Source organism: Equus asinus, chromosome 20 (genome assembly GCF_041296235.1).
Source record: "Equus asinus isolate D_3611 breed Donkey chromosome 20, EquAss-T2T_v2, whole genome shotgun sequence".
NCBI classification, from domain to species: Eukaryota; Metazoa; Chordata; class Mammalia; order Perissodactyla; family Equidae; genus Equus; species Equus asinus.
Window position 1 is genome coordinate 71966737 of NC_091809.1, and position 23085 is coordinate 71989821.

Here is a 23085-nt window from a genome sequence, read left to right on the forward strand (position 1 = left end):
ATAGTGCCATTGAGATCTTCTATGTCCTTACTGAGTTTTTGTCTCATTATTCTATCAGTTACACAAAGAGAGTTGTTGAAATATTTTACTATTATCAAAAAATTATCTCCTTTTAATTCTCTCAATTTTTGATTTATGTATATTGAGTTTCCTTAAGTGCATAGACATCGAAAATTATTTCTACTTGATTAATTATTTCTCTTATCATTGTTATAAAATGTAATCTGTGGAAATTCTCTTTTTATTAGTCCATTTTATCTCATATTATCATAGCCACTCCAGTCTTCTAATGCTTACTATTTGTATTTCATGTTTTTTTCCATCAATTTACTTTAAACTTATCTCTATCTTTATATTTTAAGTGTGGCTCCTACAGCAGCATCCAGTTCAGTCTTGCTTTTACTCATTTGTCAATCTCTGTCTGTTAATTGGAATATTAAAACCAATAATAGTTTATGTAGCTATTGATGTGGTTGGATTTCTTATTTGTTTATTCTTTCTTTTTTCTGTCTCTACGTTCTCTCCTCCTTGATTTTTTGGGAATGTTCTTAGTATTCCATTTTAATTTATTACTTGGCTTTTTTGGTATATATCTGTGTGTGTTCATTTTATTAGTTTTATTTTTAGTGATTCCTTTGGGGATTACAATATACATACCTAACCTTTCACATTCTACTTAGAATTTCTTTACTGTTGCCTATAGAAAAGCTTTCTTAGTGAGACACGCTCCTAGTTTTATTTTATCTGAAAATTTTTTTATCACCTTCATTTCTGAAGGATATTTTCATTGGATATAGAATTATGATTTAATAAGACTATTTTTTCTTTCTTTTAGCCTTTAAAGATGTTGTCTTCTGGCCTTGGTAGTTCCTGATGAGAAATCAACAACCATTCAAATCATTGTCCTCCTGTAAGTAACGTGTCATTTTTCTCTGAATACTTTCAAGACTTTATATTTGAATTTTAGCAATTTGACTATAATGTGTCTAGTGTTTTGTGGGGTTTTTTTGAGATTTTTCTTTTTGGAGTTCACCCAGCATTTTGAATCTGTAAATGTATGTCTCTAATGAAAGTTTGGAAGTGTTCAGCCATTATATGAAGTATTTTCTGCTCTACTAATTTTCTCTTCTTTTTTCTGGAACTTCAAATATACAAATTCTACAACTACAATATTCCATAGGTCCTTGAGGCTCTGTCCAATTTTTTCAATCTTTTCTTTCTTTATTATTTCCACTATCATATCCATTTTGCTTTTGAGTCCATCCAGTAATTTTTTATTTCACATATAAACTTCTCAGTCCTAAAATCTTCATTTGGTTCTTTTTTATTGTTTTTATTTCCTGTTGAGATTTCTTATCCTCTAATTCATTTCACGTGTGTATGTTTTGTTTTTGACCTCATGGAGCATAGTGTTGCATTAAAGTCTTTGAAAATCCCAACATCTTTGTCATTTTGAAGTTGCATTCTTTGCTTTTTTTTTTTGAGATGGGTTACATTTTCTGGTTCTTAGTATGTCAAACAATTTTGGATTGTATTTTAGACTCTATTGCCTTCTTCTGTAGAATGTTGGTATTTTTGTGTTAGCAAGCAATCAACAAGTGAGATTTGGACCCCAGGTTCCTCTTGCCTCCTGTGGGTGATGATTGAAACTTCAGCTCAGTTATGTAAATCATTGCTATGCTTTTTTATGATTATTATAGGTATACATGATTTGAAAATTATGCTAAGACTTGTACAGGTGATTCAAATCTCAGTCTAGTTTTCAAAACTTTTGCTATGTGAGTTTGAATCTGCCCACATGTGTGTATTTCAGAGGTTAGGCTCAGTCTTGTGTTACCGGTTCAAATATCAGTTCAGTTATCTATGTCTCTGTTATGTTGGTTTGGGTCTGTCCCATGCATGTTGGTTCAGAGTTTAGGTCAAGGCTTGCCAATTAACCTTAAGTTTCTCCATATACACGAGGCAGACTGATTATGTTGAAAGTGAACTTTTACTTTAGATTTAGTTCTAAATTAGCCAGTATGGATGCGGCGTTATAGAAGTTTCAGTGATAAAAATGGCAAAAATAGCCAAAGAAAATTAATAAAGTGTATTTTGAGAAAAGTAAGGGGCATGAGATAAATCTGAGAGGAAGTATAGCATAGTGGTTAAGAGCATAGTCCTTGGAATCTGACCAAACTGGAATCATGTCCCAGATCTTGTACTATCTAGCTCTGTAACCTTAGGGAAATTACTCAGCCTATCTGAGCCTCAGTTTACTCAACTGCAGTGGAAAGAATGATTCCTTTTTCATAAGGTTCTCGTGAGAATTCCATATAATTATGCAAACTGTTTAGCATAGGGCCTTAGCATTGAGATGCCAATACATGGTAAGGAAATATTTAAGGCACACCTGAAACAAGTTGTAATTATGGCAGTGTTATGAGTTAGAAAAACCGAGATCCAAATGAGCAACTATCTCTGTGTGTTTTGGTTTCCACATAGGTCAATTTGAAAGAGTAATCTCTGTTCTTTTCAAAGGATTGTTGTGGGGATCAAATGCAATAATCGACGGGACAATGTTTTGACCACTATAGAGCACCACACAAAATGCAGAGCAGGCCTGGTAGCTTTGAATTTAATGGGACATTGTGTCATGAGCAGAAAATACAAAATGTGATTAAAGCATCCTGAATAGATTGAAACTCAACTAAGAGAAGAGGAAAGACGTTATTAAAAGTCCAGATCAATCAATAATATGGTAATGTCTGTAGGTCTTTAAAATTAAAAGGTAATAATGAATGCAATGAGAGAAGTGTTTATAACAAATTGACCTTTTCAAGAAAGAACAGAAAAGTTACATTACCCAGACCCTATAATATAACTTTTCTTTTTAGTAGACTGGAAGAACCAGACTTTATTTTCATATCATTTTGTAGTTTCTAAAATATTTTCTCATTTGAACTTTGCAACATCTTTGTGAGGTAGTACAGATATCAATTTCACTTTGTGTGAGCAGCTCTAGGTTTAAGAGTTTAAGTAATATGCAGAAAATTATCTCAAAGATAAGCCATGGGACTGAGATTTCAATCTGGGTCTTTTGACTCCAAGAGTAGTACTCCTTCTTCCTCACCAAGAGCTATCGATCCACATGTCGGTCAATTAAGCTTTCAGAAGCATGTACAGGCACAACACCCTGGCCTTGGGAAGGTAGCAGAGATGAAGTGAATGTTCGCTTCTGAGTAATTGATAACTAACTATGTAGCAACACTGACACATGGTCCCTGCTTATCTGAATAGATATGTGGAATTACTTAGTACTTTTGATACCCATCACAACCTCCAAATGAGGAAAACTGAAGAAAAAAAGAATCAAGGTGATTTGACCTGGAGACTAGCCAGTAAAACTTTATACAAGGAGAGAAGTTGCAGGTTGTGGCTGTTTGGACATATGTGGACTGAGCTTCTATTGAAAGATTCTCCCCTCACATCTGACCAGTGTGGGATTCAGTGAGGTAGACATAAGTGGATGCAGCTGTCTACAAAACATGTGCGCATCAACTGGAGCTTTGTGGTACCCACTTCTCAGTGCATCTTAATGAGGCCAAACAAGCTGTCTAAACAAAGAATCTGGGATCCGAGAAAATAATAAATGTATCTGGATCTCATGGGAGGGAAGTGAGCTCATATACCCCTTAGCTAGAGTCCCTACTCTGCCTATTTCAGCCAACACTCTTTCCTACAGCTTGTTTCCATGGCTGCAAAGCTCAGCTTGGCCAAATATGAGCTTCCCAATAAGACAAATCTCATACCTTTCATGAAAAATGTCTTTCAAATTGTAGGTGATTGTGTACGTGTGTGTGTGTGTGTGTGTGGTGGTGGGGTGGCTACTGATGAGGGAAAACTATTTTGAGAAAACTAGTATGGAAGACTTGTGTATTCTGAAGTAACCCATTTCCAGGAGAGTCAGACTGAAGTAGAGATAATATGCAAAAGTAAAGTAGAAAATAAAGAACAAGATTATTAGAGAGCACACTCACATGTGCGGTTCACAGTTCAGTATCGTTTTTTGATGGGCATACTTTTAAGATGTTTATGGCATGAATTAATTTTACAGATACTGATCAGGAATTGCTCTCTGAATTGTTCAGTGAGAATGGAGGCCCCTCTCCAACTATACAAGAGGCTCCTTTGGGCTTTGGATGTCATCAAATGAGGGGGCCTAGGAACCTCTTTGCACGACTTTACTTGGATTTCATAATTTCAACTTATCTCAGGTGACCTTTCCCCCAAATTCAGCATAAACAACTTAAAATCATATTTTTTATTCTTCATCCCTTTCTCTCTCATTAATACAGCTTAATGATGCTCCACTGTCTCTTCTCTGGGGAAATTCTTGACCTTCACTAGGGCTGCAGGTTCCATGTCATCTTCTCTCTTCACATCATTTACTCTGGTCTAGTAAGTTGAAATTCCTTTTTCTTTCTTTGAACAGGCTCTCTGACATGTTCTTCTTTATTCACTCATGGCACTTCTCAAATCTCACTTTAATAGGAGAGCAAAAAAAAAAAAAGATAATTGCATTCTTCAGCCTCCGGGCCCTATCCACTTCGCTTCCTGTGGCAAAATGTTTCAAAGAACAACAAAAAGAAAGGAGAAAGCAATGGAAGGAAGGAAGGAAAAGATAACACATAGCCAGGTGAATCTCATTCTTCAAATGTCAACTAACAGAAAACATAAGTAAGTTACAGGTTGGATGACTATACATCCCATGTTTCCCAGGACATCTTGGTTTGTCCTTATTGTCCTCACATCCAATTCAGTTAGCACCACCTTTTATCCTCCGAAGTGTCTAGATTTGTTCACCAATAGATAATAAGTTTTTTCACGTCCAAGTTGGATTACACATTCTGAGAAATAGGCACAGAATATCTGAAATTCAAGACTGTTTCTGGTCTCTGGGAGGCCTCATCTTCAGACAAACATCCAAGTTCAGAAATACTTATCAAGGAAATAAGTTCTAAACAGCGAACACTCAGTCATCTTCTAGAAGAGATACCATCCTGGTATCCAGAGAACTTGTCAGGCAGCTTGAATTTAGGAACAAAACCAAGCCCAAAGAAGAGATCAAGACATTCCTATTTAGAAGAATGTGTGTGCGTTTGAGGGTGGGTGGCTGAGAACAGCGGGAATGTGGATGGCAACAAGGTTAATGCAGTGCAGTGGAAAGGGGAAGGACTTTGGAATCAGGTATGTCTGCGTTGAGGGCACACTGCTACTACTTACTGGTTATGATGGAACTTCCCCAAGCCTCAGTTTTCTCATCTATAAAAATAGACTAATAATATGGAGACAAAGATATGGACGTTAGGAGTTAAAATGATTAAATATAAAGTATAATGATTTGTACAAAATAGTAAAGATAGCTAATATTTTGTAAATGCTTACTATGTACCAAGCGCTATTCTAAGAACTTCATATTAATTCATTTAATCCCTATGAGAACCCTAAGAAGATAACCTACTGTTATCATTAGCCTTTTACAGATGATGAACCTGAGGCTCAGAGTAACCCAGGGGCCAAGAATGATGGAATCTGGATTTAACCCAGATTGGCTGGTTTTGGAGTTATTCTTGTTATAGGTGTTAAGCATGACCTTAGTCACTATTCTCTACAGCTGTTCCCTGGCAAGCAAGTAAAAGATATTATTAATATGAGCAAGGAAAAGAAAATAATAAATTGTAATTAAATGAAAATGTACGTAAATGATAATGCTTTAATTGAACACCCTAATAGAAATGTGTCTATAAAGCTATGTCAGACTTCCATTTGCCTTATACATAAGAAATATTCATGTGATCAGTACATTTTCCATTACTTTTGATGGTAATGACATTTTAGTACATTTCTCTCTATTGGAACTCCTGCAAAGTATACTAATTTGAGGTACACGGAATACAAAGGTTTCTCTTTACTGGCTAGATGAAGATTTATTCTTGGCATACTCAGAGTTTGGTCTAGTTTCTGGCATCAACTGAGTTATTGATAAATTATTATGAATGGATGATGTTGGAGAAACTTGCCCCAAATTTATTAGTGTCTAAGTCAGAGGCATCCCCTATCTTCTATTTCACTGTTTTTCCAATACATCATATTAAGAGAGTTTGTCCAAATATACCTAAAGTACATAAAAATTGTGCTGCTGATAAGACTTGTCACTTAGAAACTTTAATAGTTTTATTTCTGCGTGTATAAAGTAACTAAATCATGTAATTTTATTCATTCCACTCAAGACGGTCTTGGTAAGATGCAATTAGGGAATCATAGCGTGGCTAGTTTAGTAATCCTTTTTTGCTGAAAAACAATTGCTGAAAAGCCAGGCAGTCTATAATTAGAAAGCAACCAAGTATGAACTATGGTCTGGGATTCCTGTACATTTGATAATGACAGGTCAAAGCCCAGACATGCAGACCACCATCTGCCTGAATCACGAGGTTTCTACAGTATCTCTGGTCATTTACTTTAATTAACAAGATATTTATTGCATGTTTTGAACCACAAAGAATTGTATTACATAGTTGGAGATACCAACAAAGGGTAAGACGTGGTCTTCAATCAAAGGACACAAGATAGAAATCTATTAAATGCATTTAAAAGCAAGAAGTGGAGACAATAAAAGCCCTAGGAATTTGCCTGCTATTAGCAAAATGTATGAAAGCCATTGAATAAATGATCTTTTGCTAGGCTATTGACTAGAATAAATTTATTCTCCTCTGAGATCTCTCTAGTGTCCCATGGATAGTAGCACACTTTACTAAAGCAACATAGCATAATGATTAGGAACACAGGCTTTTGGCTATGCCTCTTGTTGGCTGATGGAGTTTGAACAAGTTACCTGTGAAATGGAGAAAATACTAAAATTTGCCAGAGTTGTTATGAGGATTAAGCAAGATGATGATGGTAATGAGTCTTACAAGTGTCAGCACATAGTAAGCACTGAGTAAATGTTAGCTATTTTTAAAGTTAGCAGAGGATGAGCTGGAAAAACTATTTCAGGATGTCATATGTTGATTCCATAGTGTAGTATTTGAATTAAGACAGAGATATATGAAATGACAAACGCCCACCATGAGGTTCAGATGCACTCACATCATTGGTATTTTCTTTACCCCAGACAAGGTTTGTGCTACCTGGGATGCTGCTCCCTGGTAAAGGCACGAAGAACACCCAGCTTTCTTGGGGTAATTCAATTCCTCTTAGATATTTTACTTTTTTCCGAAAGAAGTCAGATCTCATAGACCAGTTTCATTACCAATGGGAGAAATATACACCATGAATTCGAATTCATGAGTGAAGGATGATTTCTGTTAATAAGTAGCTATCGACTCCTGAGTCTGGCTGTTACATAAAATGAGCAGAAGCATTTCTTCCTATATTTGGTTCACTGGAAAGTGCTGAACACATATCACAGTGTTTCAGCAATACTTATACAAGGAATATTCACCAAGTACTTATTGAGAACTTGCTAAAGGCCAAACTCTGATTGCTTAAGGGCAGGTAATTTGCAGAAAGATCAATTCAAAAGACTGCAACAAAGAACAATTAATTTGTAATCCTAGATGTCAGTATCTTCAAATATCTTTGTATATGTGCTTAATATTTCATATTTTCATCACTGCTTTCACCTGTGGGGAGTGACTACCCAACCCTGTAAGATGGAAAGTGCAAAAGCTTTAGTCAAAAATTAGTTTCAAAGTGAGTGGTACTAACACTATTTGTGTGATCGGAAGCAAAAATTTTTAGTTTACTTGGTCTTCAATTTTCTCATCTGTAAAATGGGGAAAATAATGCCTGACTCATTTGGTTGTTGTGAAGACTGAGTCATAATTGTTGGTTAGTTCCAATTTGACTCTCGGTAAACCTTAATTTGTTCCCCTCTTCAATTATACTATCTCTCATGGCACTTATACTGTACCACTGCTGTCTCCCTCTCATCTTATGCTTAAACTTATGACTGATGCATTTGCAGAAGCTCAGAAGGGCATTCCAGAGCTTTAGTGATAACTGTCAAAGCAAATTCTAGACCAAGACTGAAGTCTCTGCTGGAAGAATTGATGATAGAAGAATCTCACTGATTCCTGAAAAATGTATTAGGTATCCACATTGTGCTGGTCATTAAGAATATAAATCTGCCCTCATCCTGCTCAGAGACAAGCACACAAGACTTTTAAGCAAGGTGTATGTGCTAACATGAGAAAACATAGGATGCTATGGAGACGGAGGGTGCCAAGCTCAGTTTTGAGTTCAGGAGTGGGGTGACCAAGGAAATCTTGCCAAAAGAGAATGATAGTAAGAATAGTGATGACTGCCGTTTGTTGAGTGCTGCAATGGTCACTCAGCTGTTATGAGCATTTTGTAAAAGTTAACTCTGTCGTTCTACACAGTATCTCAGTAAAGAGGGTTCCATTTTATCCCCATTTTACTGATGAAGGAGCTGAGGTACAGAGATTGAGTAACTTTTATAATGACACAGTTAATAAGGCACTGAGATCTGGCATCCAAACAGAAACTTTTAGTAGTTAAAGGGGGAATTCTGGGAAGAAAGGAGGGGCAAAGGCAGAGGGAATCCCGAGTACAAAGGCCTGGAAACAGCACAAAAAGAGAATCTAAATGTTGGTCTTGTGGTGGAAGTGAAGAATGGGAACGGGGGGAAGAGAAGAGGTGAAGCCACAGAGGGAGGCAAAGACCAGATACTCAAGAATTGAGTGAACGATGCAAAGAAGTTCCCATGCTTTATTCTAGGGGCCATGGAAAGCCAGTGAAGGATTTAAATGCTTGCCACAACCAACTTACAGTATGGAAGAAAAACTCTGGCTAGAATACGGAGAAAAGAGTGGAGGAATGGAGGCTGGAGTCAAGGAGAACATTTAGGATTTTATGGTGGCAATTTTGGGGAGAGATGATGTACTGGACTCGGGTAGCAGCAGAGAGGATGAGAGAAGTGGATGGGGTAGACAACTATTTTAGGTAGTTGAGTCAACAGCAGATGGTGATTAATTGAAGGAGGAAGTTGAATGAGAAAGTAGTCAAAAATATCTCACAGGTTTCTGGACTAGGAAACCAGGTGGACAGAATTTTCATTTGTTGGAAAAGGAAATGCCAGAGAAAGGACAGAATAAAGAGAAATATATTGAGTTTAGTTATATAATTGCATGATTATCTGTGCAATACCAAAAGTTGGTTTTAAATGGAGTTTTCAGAGGTGAATTTGTCTAAAGGGTTCAAGTCTTTCATAAAAAGTCAGTGGGAACAATCTGCTTGTTAATCATTCCTTTTATAGGGAAATTGCGTTATTGTAGAAACTGTCCCCACTTTATCACAGCTGTATATTATGTGGAATTTTGAGACTTGTTGAAGAAAAAGTGCAGGTTAAAAACCATATTTGGTATCCTGTACTTGATTCAACGTGGAGAAGAATAGATGTCCTGATGTCAATGGGGAGAATGGACGCAGCAGATCAAGCAGTGGGTTACTGTCCCAACCACTTTCACAGCAGTGTTGGTTTGCTAATACAAAGTGCCATAGACTGGGTGGCATAAATAATAGTAATTTATGTTCTCACAGTTCTGCATGCTGGAAGTCTGAGGTGTAGGTGTTGGCAGAGTTGGTTCCTTCTGAGGGCCGTGAGAGAAGGATCTGTTCCAGGCCTCTCCACTTGGCTCGTAGATGACTATCTTCTCCCTGTGTCTTCACGTCGTCTTCCCTCCGTACATGCCCGTGACCAAATTTCCTTTCTTAAAAAGGTACTAGTCATATTGGATTAGGGCCTGACCAAATGACCTAATTTTAATTTTGTTACTTCTGTGAAGACCCTCTCTCCAAATATGATCATATTCTGAGGTACTGGGAGTTCGGATTTCAACCTATGAAACTAGGTGCAAGGCAGACAGAATTCAGCCCATAAGAGTACCTTTGGTAAAATGCCCTAAGCCAGAACTTAATATGAAGGGAGTGATTCAGAGACAGCAGAGACAGTAGGGAACCCATTCCAAAGGTATCAGAGATGGTGTCAAACATCCAGGATCCAGACCGGTATTAACAGCCAGTGTGCCCAACATTCAGTGCCTTTGGTGACACTGCCAAAGACACGACCTAGTTCCAGTTGGTGGCAGAGGTAGGCTCACCCACCTGATTGTTCTTCTGGCTGCTTCCTGCTGCTTGGCTTCCAGTTGTTTCTGCCCATTTTCCTAGCCTAGTTCTCCAGCTTTTCCAGGATTCTAAGAGGCCCCCAATGCTTTACTTTCTCCGATCCAATTAGTCAGATAGGGTTTCTCACATTTCTAACCAAAAACCCTGACAGCTAAAGAAAGCATCTAGAGATTCTTCCACATGTTGAATTGAGACTTAACTATTTCTTATGGTACAGAAGGAAAAGAACAGACCACAGAGTAGGCAGATCTAGTTTAAGTTTTGGCTCTACTATTTACCAGAAACAGGATAGTTTCTGAAACTGAGCATTAGTTTCCTCATAAGTAAATTTTAAATCATGATATATAATGCCAAACATTTATTGGTCCCTTTTCAAATTCCAGGCACTGTTCTGGTTTTATGTACATTATGCCATTTGCTTCTCATAACAACCCCTTACCATAACTAGTATTATTATTATTAATATCAGTTTTATAGGTGAAGAAATGATGCTACATGTCAGTGACTCCCAAATGCTTCTTCCAAACACAAGACCTAACTTCTGAGCTCTTAACTGAATATATCCAACTGCCAACTTGACTAATTGCAAAGCTAATATATTAAAAATGAACTCTCGAGCTCAAATTCCTTCCCAACTACTCAATAAATGAAAACAGCAAAGTTTCTCAAGGCTAAAACCTTTGTTCTTGTTAGTACCCCTCATTTTTTCACCTCCCCCACTTCCAGTCATACCCAAACCCTGATTAGTTAGCCTCTATATTAGGTTTCTATCGCTACTGTGACAAATGACTACAAATGTAGCAGTTTAAATGACCACAGTTCTGGAGGTCAGACGTCTGGGTCCAGCATGGCTCAGCTGGTTCCCATCCTAGGGTTTTACAAGGCTAAAATTAAGATGTTGGCGGGGATGTGTTTCCTTCTGGAGGCTCTGCATGTGAATCTTTTTCCAAGATTATTAAGATTGTTGACTGAGTTCGGTTCCTTGTGGTTGTGACTGAAGTCTCAATTTCCTTGCTGTTTGGCAGCTGGGGGCTGGTCTTTGAGTCTAGAGATTGACAGCATCTCTTTCCCTGCCTTCCATGGGTTTCTCCAGTGAGTGTCCCCAGTTCCCCTCATGCTTTGACTCCCTCTGACTTCCCCTTCCGCTGCATCACCCTTCGTCCAGCCAGAGTCTCTGCTTTGCAAGTCTTATGTAATTAGATAGAGGATAATCTAGAATACTCTTCTTATCTTAAAGCCAGCTGGGTAATGACCACAATTGCATCTGCAAAACCTATTTGGCCATGTAACGGAACATATTCACAAGTTTTGGGATGAGGGTATGGACTTCTTTTGGAGGACACTATTCTGCCTAAGCAAACACATAAATATCTCATTACACACAGATAAGAGCAATGTTACATATTGGTTAAGAGCAGAGTCTATGGAGCTGGACTTCTTGGCCTTTTTCACCTATTGGCTATCAACTTGAACAAGTTACTTAACCTCTCTGTGCTTCAGTTTTTTCACTTTAAAATGGAAATAATGATAGTCCTTACCTCACAGGATTCTCGGGAATATTAAATGCATTACTATATCTATCTTTTTAGAACAATTCCGGGTAGATAGTAAGTGCTATGCTCAATCTTGTCTATAATATGAAATTATATATTTGTATAATTACAAATTGATACTTATTCTGAAGGAAAAAAGTGTGCTATAAGAAACAGGTGGGAGACCAATTTTCTAACAAGTGTCAACACAAATCTCTTTAAGCTCAGAACTGAACAATGGACGCTATAGAGTGGCATGACTTGAGTAACATCTTTGGAGGGTCACTCTGACTGCTATGTGGAAAGGGACCAGAAGGGGCAAGCACAGAAGCAGGGAAACTGATTAGAAGTCCATGGGGACAGTCCACATGAAAGGTTGGTGTAGGGCAATGGAAATAAAGAGAATTGAATATATTTGAGATATACATTGGAGGTTGTGGTAGGCTGAATGAGGTCTGCCTACCCCCTCCAAAGATCCCCATGCCCTAATCTCTGGAATTTGTGAATATGTTGTGTTACATAGCAAAAGGGACTTTGAAGATGTAATAAGGTTACCGACTTTAAAATAGGGAGAGTATCTGAAGTATCCAGGTGGGTCTGATCTAAACAGATGAGCCCTTAAAAGGAGAGAACTACTCCAGCTGGAAGCAGAAGGGGACTTCAGAGAGAGGTGGTATAAGGAGGTCAGATTCCAAGTGTGATAAGGGTGTGGCATGCCATTGCCGGCTCTGAGATGTAGAGGCTTGTGTGCTAGGACTGGAGAGAGACCTTAAGAGAAGAAGGGAGGCCACCAGTTGACAGCCAGCAAAGAAATGGGCCTCAGTCCTACAGCCACAAGCAACTAATTCTGCCAACAACCTGAATGAGCTTGGAAGCAGATTCTTTTCAAAGCCTTCCAGTAAGAGCCAAGCTGGCTGATACCTTGATTTTTGGCCTCATGAAGCCAAGAGCAGAGAAAAGAGCTGAGCCAGCCTGGATGTCTGAACTACAGACTGGTGGAAAATACTCTTTTTTAGGTTTTTAATTTATTTGTTGTTTTGTTTTCAGCCACTGAATTTGTGGTAATTAGTCATGGCATCGATAGGAAACTAATACCTTTACGTATTGATGTCAGTCTCCCTCATGGACTGTGTTTTATAAGTACAGGTACTGTGTCTGTTTAGCTCACAACTCTATGCCTGAGACTTAGCCCAATGCCTAGCATATGGTAGGTGCTCAAAAAGTATTTTGTCGCAAAAAATAGGACAATGAAAGTTTATGTAACTTGCTTAATGTCACATAATTAGTAAGTGTTTGAACCAGGCCTTGAGTTCATGCCAGAATACCACATGACATGTAATTGTTTTGAACATTAAGAGAGTATGTATAAAGTCTCTGACACATAGTAGGCGTTCAATAGCCATTATGTCTTCTGTTTCCCCTTAGGTATTCTGACCCCTGTTCAGAAGCTTCTCATTGCACTTCTGGTTAATTGTCATGTCCTGATGGGCTTCACTCACTCTTCCAATCTTTCTCCTGCCAGATTAACATTCCACAAACACGTTAAGTGAGATACTGTCTCTCAAAGAACATGGCCAACTGTATTGTTAGTATTATTACCATCACTCCCAATTTCATACTGGATAAAATGTAGACTGCTGAGCCAAGCTTTCAGGGGGCCTGTCTCACAGCCACTTTTCCTGTCCTCTCTGACTTCTCTCTCACCATTCCTCAGTACACACTCATTGTGCAAGCCAAGCTCTCTCCTTTCTGTCGGAGAAACATACGCAACTCACTGTTACCCTAGGTTTTCCTTGTGCTCTTTCTGGCCTCCCATTCTAAATATTGCCCCTGCCCCAACTTCAAAGCCCACCTCCTTCTTACAAGGTCTTCCTTAACTACACAATCTGTTGATCTCCTTCTCTGATTTCCTAGAGCACTGAACTCTGATCCGTGCTCTTCTGAATTTATCTATTTAGTTTATTCCACAATTCTAAACTGCATGTCTTTGATGTGACAGACATTGTGCTAGGCATAAACTAGGACCTTTGCCCAATACTGTTTTGGATGGCTTTTAGTAGGTTGGTGTGTGTGTATGTAAATCTTGTCTCTCCAGCTCTACAGTAAACCCCTCACAGCCACCTAAGAGTTTGAGCATCAGGCTCTGGAGTCAAATAGGCTACATTCAAATCCTGGCTGTCACTCATATGCACCTCTTTGACCTTGAGCAATTTCCTTAATTTCCCTAAAACTTAATTTTCTCATCTATAAAATGGAGAGAATAATAGTATACTTCACTGGATTGTTGTGGTAAGAAATAAAAGAATTTAACTTACATAGAGCTCTTTAAATACTCTCTGGAATGTAAGCGATCAGTAACTGTTGTCCAATGTTATTTTTTATCATTACCTTTACCACTATTCTATACCTTCCCCAATGTCTAGCACTAGGCTAGACACACAGTAGGTGCTGGATAAATACCCTTTAATAAACAATTGTTGAAAAATAGGCTAGATTACATGGCTAATCTAGCAGAGGAAAATCAGAAAAAGGGTTCAAAGTAGTATTATTTGAGAATTCAATTAGAAACCAGGAAATAATTTGGGAAGTGAAGATAGCCACTAATTATTCCGTTGTAAATAAATCATATGAAATAAGGAACAGAGAAGTCATAATCATCAGGTAATTTCATTTTTTGAAAATTTTAAATTATAAATTAATGTGTGCTTTTAATAAAAATGAAATTCCAGCAATGGAGAAGGGAGGTAATCTTGCCTCTAACCTCACCCATCTCTATTCCCTCTGCTTACAGGTACCTACTCTGAAAAGTTTCTTGTCTGCTCATCCCTAGATTTTCTATGTGTGCAGTTAGTTGCCTTTCTAATCCTCTATTTCCTCACTTTGAAAATGAATCTAATACCAACTCCTTTGTATGAGTGTTCCAAAAATTTAACAAAGCATGCAATATTTTATCCCAAGTCAATCAGAGAACAGCATAATTTTCTAGGCATAGAGGCCAAAGAGCGAAGATTTGTCAAAGAACTTTCAAGGTGAATCACAGATTAATTCTCCTGAAGGTGTTGTCTCAAATATATTCTTTTTTGGAGGGTGGGGGGTGAGGAAGATTGGCCCTGAGCTAACATCTGTTGCCAATCTTCCTCTTTTTGCTTGAGGAAGATTGTCCCTAACATCTGTGCCCATCTTCACCTATTTTGTATATGGGACTTAATCACAGCATGGCTTGATGAATGGTCGATAGGTCCATGCCCAGGATCCAAACCTGCGAACCCCAAGGCTGCTGAAGCAGAGTACAAACCTTACCACTAACCACTACGCCATTGGGGCCAGCCCCTCTAATGTATTCTTAACTAAAGATTACTATAGAGTATGACCTTTCCTAAATCTGTTTAAATGATTGCATTGTTCAAATAGGAAGTTGTAGATGAATTAGCTCTTAAAAGTGTTTGTTAAGAAAGAAAATAAATATGTGCATGTATAATCATTCATCACAGTCAGCTAGCTTGCCAAATTTAAAGCATGTTGTTTGGTAATCAGAAAAGCTGATGAACAAATTGAAAAAACATAATTACAGAAAAAGTCAATGAATAAGCAATTACTGGAGAACGGTTAACAAAGGGATAGATTAGGAAGTAGGGCATGGAGGCCACGCCTGTGTGCGCAGGATGAGCCTCTGTAGTGTCATTGCCCAGCACTTGCCTCTGAGTAAGAACAACCTAATGATCTTCCCCTGGCCCCCTCTCCCCTGGCAACATACGCCAGACACAGAATAAAATGCGCTTCCATAGCTTTCCTTTTCCACCGCACATCTTCACCTCTTCCTACCCTGTTTTACTCTCTAGACTCCAGATTTGCCTCTCAATCTTCTACGATGATGATAATGATGACTGTGGTGGCGATGCTAGTGATGATGACAGTGGTTTAACTATATGAGTATGAATGACAGTCCAGAAATTCACATCTGCAAGAAATGTACCTTTATTTTATTTTTCTACATCTAAGCTGAATTTATATTTCATTTCAGTTCTTCCAAGGAAACTCATAATCTCCCCAAATTCTTCCCCCAGGGCTGTATCTGTGTTGTCACACAGTGACAAGGCAGTGGGGTAGAGGCAGCATGGCCTTTGGGATTCGTCATTCTTTCAACCAAACTTCTATTCCTCTTTGTAGATCGCAGGATCCTTCTGATACTCCTTAGCCGTCGGAGAATAAAAAACTCACCAGGGCTTTCTCTGACCCTTTACCATTTCCAAGATGCTATTGGGCACACAGGAGACATGCTACTGCACCTGCCCACATCAGGGCCCTGGGGACCCTGTGAGCTGTGTTAGACCCCTCAGTTTAGGCAAAGCCTGTGCTGTGCTGTGGAGCCAGCAATAGGCTGTCAAATCATTCTCAGTCTTTGACTATCTTTCTCTTTATACCACATCTTTCTAAAGTCCTCTTTAGCTTCCAGCTGGAGTTTTAAGACTTCTCCTTTTAAAGGCTCATGTGATTAGATTGGAGTCCCCTTGGATAATCGAAGACAATCTTCTCATGTGAAGCCACATAACCTTAATACATCTGCAAAGTCCCTTCTGCCGTGTAACATCACATATTCAAAAATTCTGGAAATTAAGGTATGGACACCTTTGGGGGTGGGGTGGATTATTCAGCCTACCACAGCCTCCAACATATCTCTCAAGATGTTCAATTACTCTTGTCTCCATTGCCCCAAAGCAGTCTTTTATGTGGACTGTCCCAATGGACTTCTAACCCAGTTCCCTGCTTTAGTTCCTGCCCCTTCCAGACCCTTCCCACACAGCAGTTAGTGTGATCCTCTAAAGTGTGTTAAAGTCATGTCACTCTATAGCTTCCATTGCTCTGATGTCTAAGTTCCTCATTCTGACCACAGGGACTTGTGAGGTCCCATGTTCTTTTTCTTCTCTAGCCTCTCTTTGCGTTGCTCTACCCTTTCTCACCAGGCTGCAATCACAATGACCTACTTGTAGTCCCTCAGAAATACCAGTATTTTCTCACCCATCTTTGTCTATCCAGAATTCTCTGCCTAGGATGCTTCCTTCACTATCCCACCCCCTTGCTACAACCTGTCTTATTTCCTCCTTTTCTTCTTTCAGTTCTGAGCTTAAAGAGCTTTTTGTGGACCAGTCATTGGAAAATTGGTGTTCACCTGTTTGTGATTTCCATAGTTCTCCCTCATTTGACTGTGTCTGGAAGGCAGCATAAAAATTCCCCTGTATCAAGGACCCAACTTTTCCTCTAGCTTTTCCTTAGAGTTTCCCCAACCTTCCTGCCTCAGGATGCTATCTAATCACTGTACAATGCAGAGCTCTGAGACTTCTTGTATTTTCTGTGTTCCACCTTTCTACAGGACTTAGACTTTAGAAACTCAAAGCACTTTTCTCTAAGTTGATTAGAACTTTCCTTCCTTGATGTACTGGAGGATATGATCCACATGAACGAGTAATGAATAAGTTATAGGGCACAAGATTGATTGAAAGATAAATCAGTTAATATTTTAAAATATCATTCTGACACAATAAAAATAAAAACATGAAAAATAACTACCATTTACTGAGTACTTAGGACTTATGGTGTATCTGTACCACTAAATGCTGCAGTTTTTTTAAATCTTCAAAATAGCTCTGGGACATAGGTGATGTTTATCCCATTGTATTGATGAGCAATCTGAGACTTCAATAATATAATTATTATGCTATTTGCAAAGGCTTCTAAACAGAAATGGTCATTGGCTTCTCTCTGGCAGAGATGTTGATTTTCCGCCTGCTCTGGGTAATTGTCTTTCTTGTTCACTACAGGTCCTGGAACCCTCTTACCTGTCAATGACTTTCCCTCTTGGAATTTGAGGGAACAACTGGAATGCCCCCAGCTTTTCCCACAGATGGTAATTGTGTGTGTGGCAGGGGAGGGCTATGCATGTTTGGTGAAACTGCAATTCTCCAGCAAATGCATTAGAACAGGTGTTCTGAGAGTCCAATCACCATGGAGAATTCAGGGAACTAGAAAACGTGAGTTCAAGGAGCATAGAAAGAGGATAAAGAAGTGATGATTAAACAGTCAGTTCTCTAAAAAAGAGTTGTGTCCAAATCTAGGAATCTGGGGACATCTAGGAAGAAGAATTATTTGAAACAGCCAGATAAGACAAGGGAGACCAGCTGGAGCAATGGCTCTTTTAGGTGCAGGGGTCTTCAGAGGGATTACTCAGGGCGTCCCACTTAGCATCACCCAGTCCTCAAAGAGCCTTGCTTTTGTATGCCCTAGGAGGTTCCAGTCTGGATACTAACCAAGCTGAATTCTCTGAGAATGTTCTGTGGTCCAGGTCTCGAGTGATTTACAAGCAGAAACTATTGAAGCTAAACAGTCAGAAGGCAGAGAGCACCTCTCCCCACCTTTACTTTCCACACATAATTACACGTTTTATGCCAGCAGAGAGGGATGCAAACCTACTGTCTGTAGCACAGACGGGAGACAGTCATAGATCTTAAACATTTTTAACTGCCAAGCATAGATGAATGGAGATTTAAAAATGGAGATCTGACTTGAATATCCAGATGGAACTAGATTAAAATTCTAATAAATATAACAAAGTTGTTAATGATGAACGAACAATGCATTCTGAATAGCTAATCTAACAACAAGGTGAAAATTTTGGAAGCCTTAAGCATGCCTTACAACAGTTTTAAGAATTCTTTGTGGACTTGGCATCAATTCATAATATTGAAGTTAATGGTTTTTAAATGTTTTTAATGTTTTATTTTGGAATAATTTTGATTTACAGAAATGTTGCAAAGATAGCACAGGAAATTCCCATATATCCTTCACCCACTTTTCCCTAATGTTAATTATGCATTATCACGGTACATTTGTCAAAACGAAGAAGCCAACATTGGTAAATTACTATTACTTAAATTCCAGGCCATGTTTGAATTTCACTAGTTTTTTCACTACTGTCCTTTTTCTGTTCCAAAATCCAATCTGGGACACCACATTGCATTTCGAAGCTGCTAGGTTTTAATCTCATCTTTTCCCTCTAGAAAGCTAACTACAGCAGACACCTATTTTCTCCATTTTGTAAGGTGCGGTTTGCATCAGTTTCTGAGTTTCTATTTGAAAAGAGATACATTCAATCTACTGATGGTTTTGTCTAAAGTTCTCCAAATAACTCTTGTCTCCAGGTGAACTGATTATTTTGGTAGTGGGAAGACAGACTGAGTGTCAAGAAATTTTCTGAGTCAGATCAGTATATGGCAGTAATACAGATTTAGAGATTTTTATGTCTCAAATTAGGCTATGGCTTCTGACTTGCTGACATTCTTCCTAAATCAACACTACCATTGATGCAGGTTAATATATTTCCAGTTTAGAGTCAGTAAAAGGAAGAAAAACTATGATTGCATTTCTTTTATTATTATGGTTATATGTTATGATACTTCCTTAGGGATAAATAACATTTTAAGTAATCTGATCAACCATGTCATTCTCAATTAGATTTATATTTTCCATAGAGTATTCCTTAAAAACTTTCCACTAAAGACTCCTAATGAGAGAGAATCAAACTCAGACCCTTGAGATTTAGCAGCTTGTCATAGGAGCCTGCCAAAAGCAAAAGAATCTTTGAAGTCTTCAGCTTTAACTTAAGAATTCATATAAGTTTTGCATTCTACTCCATGATATATTTGCATTTGTTTTCATATGAAATTAGTGTTTTAAATGACTTACTAACAAGTCAAAACTGAGTCCTGTTTATGTCGTGCTGTCATAAGCCTCCTTTCTTGCTGATGGTCGGGCATATGGATGTCCCTGTTTGACAAGCAGAACCTGCTGATAGAAGTCTGTGCTTATCAAGGTGTTTTTGTTGTGGCCCCAATTAACCTCTTCAACCAAACCTCTTTCTACAAATAGCATGATTTCCACACAGAAAAAAAGTTTGTCTCAAATCCAGGCCTTAAGTCTTCATGCTTCTATACTAATAAATGTATGGTTCCTTCTGTCTTTAGTATCCTCCTCCGTTTCTTCACTTAGCCAATTCCTACGTATGGTGAAGAGGTTAATGACACAGGCCTTGGAGGCAGGGAGACTGGGCATCTGGCCCATTGTAGAGCAACATGTAGGGCACTCTTTACCATGTGGTCATGGTATTTAAAATTCTCACACTGCCATACATTAGACAAATGACCTTGAGCAAAAACCTCACTAAGCCTTAATTTCCAACTATGTAAAACTGAGATTGATAACAGTAGCTATCTTTCAGATTTATTATGAGAATTAAATGGTATGATGCATGTAAAGCATTTAGCTGTCTGACCCATAGTAAGAGCTCAATTATTTTGTTACTTCTACTATTTTGAGACCCAGTTCAAATGTTACTTCTTTTGTGGAGTCTTCCTCTCATTTCCATGGAGAATTAGTGATCACCTTCTTTGGATTTCCTTTCACATTTTAATTTTTTTTAAATATAGAAAGGATTGTCATGGGAAAATTTTCATATGCTTTTAAGTAATAAGATTATAAAACAGCAGGTGTGAAACCGAGGACAAATGAGTTAAAGTTTCCCTGGATTAGGATGAAACTCTGCCTGTACCCACAAGGTTAACATGGGAAACAAAGGAATCAAAATTCCTGAGCTTGCCTTGCAGAACAGCAGGAGGGCCACTGATTGGAGAGTAGCTTGCTGACAGCCCTCCGCCTGACTAAGCATCACGCAGGAGCATTGAGAAGCTAACGTGACCAATAGTGAGCTTCTCACGTCTTAAGAAATATGAAAGACAGTCACCGCTGCGCAAAGGACTCTTAGAACTTCAGCCCCCAAGGCCACATGCTCCCCTCCCTGGCTTATTCTCACAATGTGTTTTAGACAAACGCTTAGAACTGCATGTAGGCAAGCTAATCTGTAACCGGTAGAAAGAATAACTTGTTAGCAGAAAATTTATGTCCTCTGCCCAAATTGTTCCTTCTGTCCCAGATAAAGTAGTAACTGAGGTTTACTTAGATTCCTCAGGAATGTTGCATTCAGCAGATCTGCCATGGAGAGGCACCCAACTTGCTGCAGTCATCCATCACCTGACACTCCTTAGCCCCTTCCCTAACCTCATTTCCAAATCGGTTCCCTTTAAGATGGATTTTTTAGAACGATAGTCCACCATCTTCCAATATGCTAGCTTATCGCTTATTAAAGTTCTTTCTCTACCACCACCTGCTTGGCCTTTTATCTTGCAGTGAGCAGATCAAGCTGTTGCTCAGTATCAGGTGCAGCATGTGTTGAGATAATCAGGTTAACAGTGAAGTATTTTCTCTTGGCACCTCCGTATTTTTCAAATTTTCTGCAATGAACATGCATTAATTCTATAATCTGAAATAAAACAATGTTGTACTCTTCTAACAATCCACATTAAATGTATTTTATCTGAGTAACATATATACACAACCCCTCTCCTGCCACTTCCTATCAACTCAATCCTGATCCCCAAAGGATATCATTTTCAAATCTTGTCATTGTTTCTCCCGTTATATGCCTTCATGTTTCTAAATAACATTCATACGTTAGTCCTCAAATTTTCCATTTTAAACGTCTATTGACTTTCTACTTTGGAAGATAAAAACTTGTGTCTTGTACCACTACCCAATTTCCCAGCATTCCTCTCCATCCTCCCAATATAGTTATATCACTGGATTTTTCATGAAATCATTATACAGCATTGCTATAACTATTTAAATATAGTTCACAGCTGAACTATGCAGTTTCTTGTGTTTATTTTGTACATTTTGGTTCCCTGGAATTAATAATTGTCTCATGATTTGTTTAAAAATTATGTATCTATTATTCTTTCTTCCCAAACTCTCCCATGGAAGAGTCAATTACCTCTCAATAGCAAATACATCCAATAATCTCTTTTTTTTTCTTGGCGACATCCTTCCCTGACCCCTTGTCCTCCAGCCTCACCCAGGACTGCTTCCTTTGTAGGCTTCTGCTATGCACTGAACTGTGTCCCCCTAAAATTTGTATGTTGAAACCCTAACACCCAGTACCTCAGAATATGACTTTACTTGGAGATAGGGCCTTTAAAGAGGTGATTAAGTTAAAATAAGGTGATTAGGGTGGGCGCTAATGCTGTCATTATCATATATTCTGCCTTTACTTTCTGAATCCCCAGTATTTTTTTATGTTTTATAGTCAGTGTCTGTTTATATTTAGTCACATTTTTATTACTCTCTTTGCTTCCAATTGCTGTTTGCAGTTATATCTGGGAGGAATTTCCTTCTGCCTTAAATACACCCTTAAGAATTTTTTCGTATAGGGCAATTGCTGGTAAAAACTTTCAGGTTCCATTTGTCTGAAAACATCTTTGTTCCACTCTTGTTTTTCAGAGATAATTCTAATGGGTTTAGAATTCTAGGTTGCAGTTATTGTCTTTCAGTACATTGACTATGTCATCCTGATTTCTATTGTCATTCCTGAGAAACTGGCTCCCCTTGTTTCACTTCTTTGAATGTTTCTAATATTTCTGCTTGTCTGCTTTTAAGATGTTCTCTTTTTCTTTATTGTCCTGTAGTTTCACTATAATTTATCCAAGTTCTTCTTGTTTATCCTACTTGTGATCTGTTGGGCTTCTTAGAAATGTGGATTGGTCTCTTATTTGTACTAAAAAATTCTTAGCCGAAATTCGTTCCAATATTGCTTCTATCCCTCCCTTTAATCCTCTTGGAACTCTGAGATGTATGTTAGATTTTCTTACTCCACTATCCATGTCCCTTTGCTTCTCTTTTGTACATTCCATGTCATCTCTCCATACTGGCTTGAGATAATTTCTTCAGATCCTTCTTCTACTTTACTGATTCTCTATTCTTCTCTCTCTAATATGCTGCTGAACCCAATTGTTTCATTTAAACTATTTTTAATCTGGTCATTGATTCTAGTTCCTTTTTTTTTCTATACATATTTTCAAGCTCATGTTTTATTTCTTTAAGCATATTAAATAGTTATTTTATGATCTGTATCTGGTTATTTAATTATCTGTTTTTGTAAGACAATGTCTGCTGTCTATTTCATGCTGGTTCTTATTTATGTTACTTTGCTTCCTTGTGAATTTAGTTTATTGTCTTTCTTTCTTTTCATGAGCCTATTATCCTTGGAGTTTTATTCATGGGAATTATTTGAGGCCTTGGATAAAGGTGAGTACTACAGAGGCAATTTGAATTTGCTTTTGCCAAGTGCTGCCAATACAGGATCACCGTAATTTAAAGATGTGACTGGGTTTCTTTTGAATCAGATGGTGAGATTATAGATTGCAAACCTGAGTCAGGGCTGTTATGGTTCTCAATTCTTGCTGGTCATTTTTCATTTGGGACC

At 38.2% G+C, this 23085-nt stretch overlaps 1 pseudogene; it reads left to right on the plus strand.

Moving 5' to 3' along the window:
- The window catches only part of LOC106848228 (ferritin heavy chain-like), a 29456-nt pseudogene that overhangs the window by 3159 nt on the left and 3212 nt on the right, over nucleotides 1–23085 (plus strand).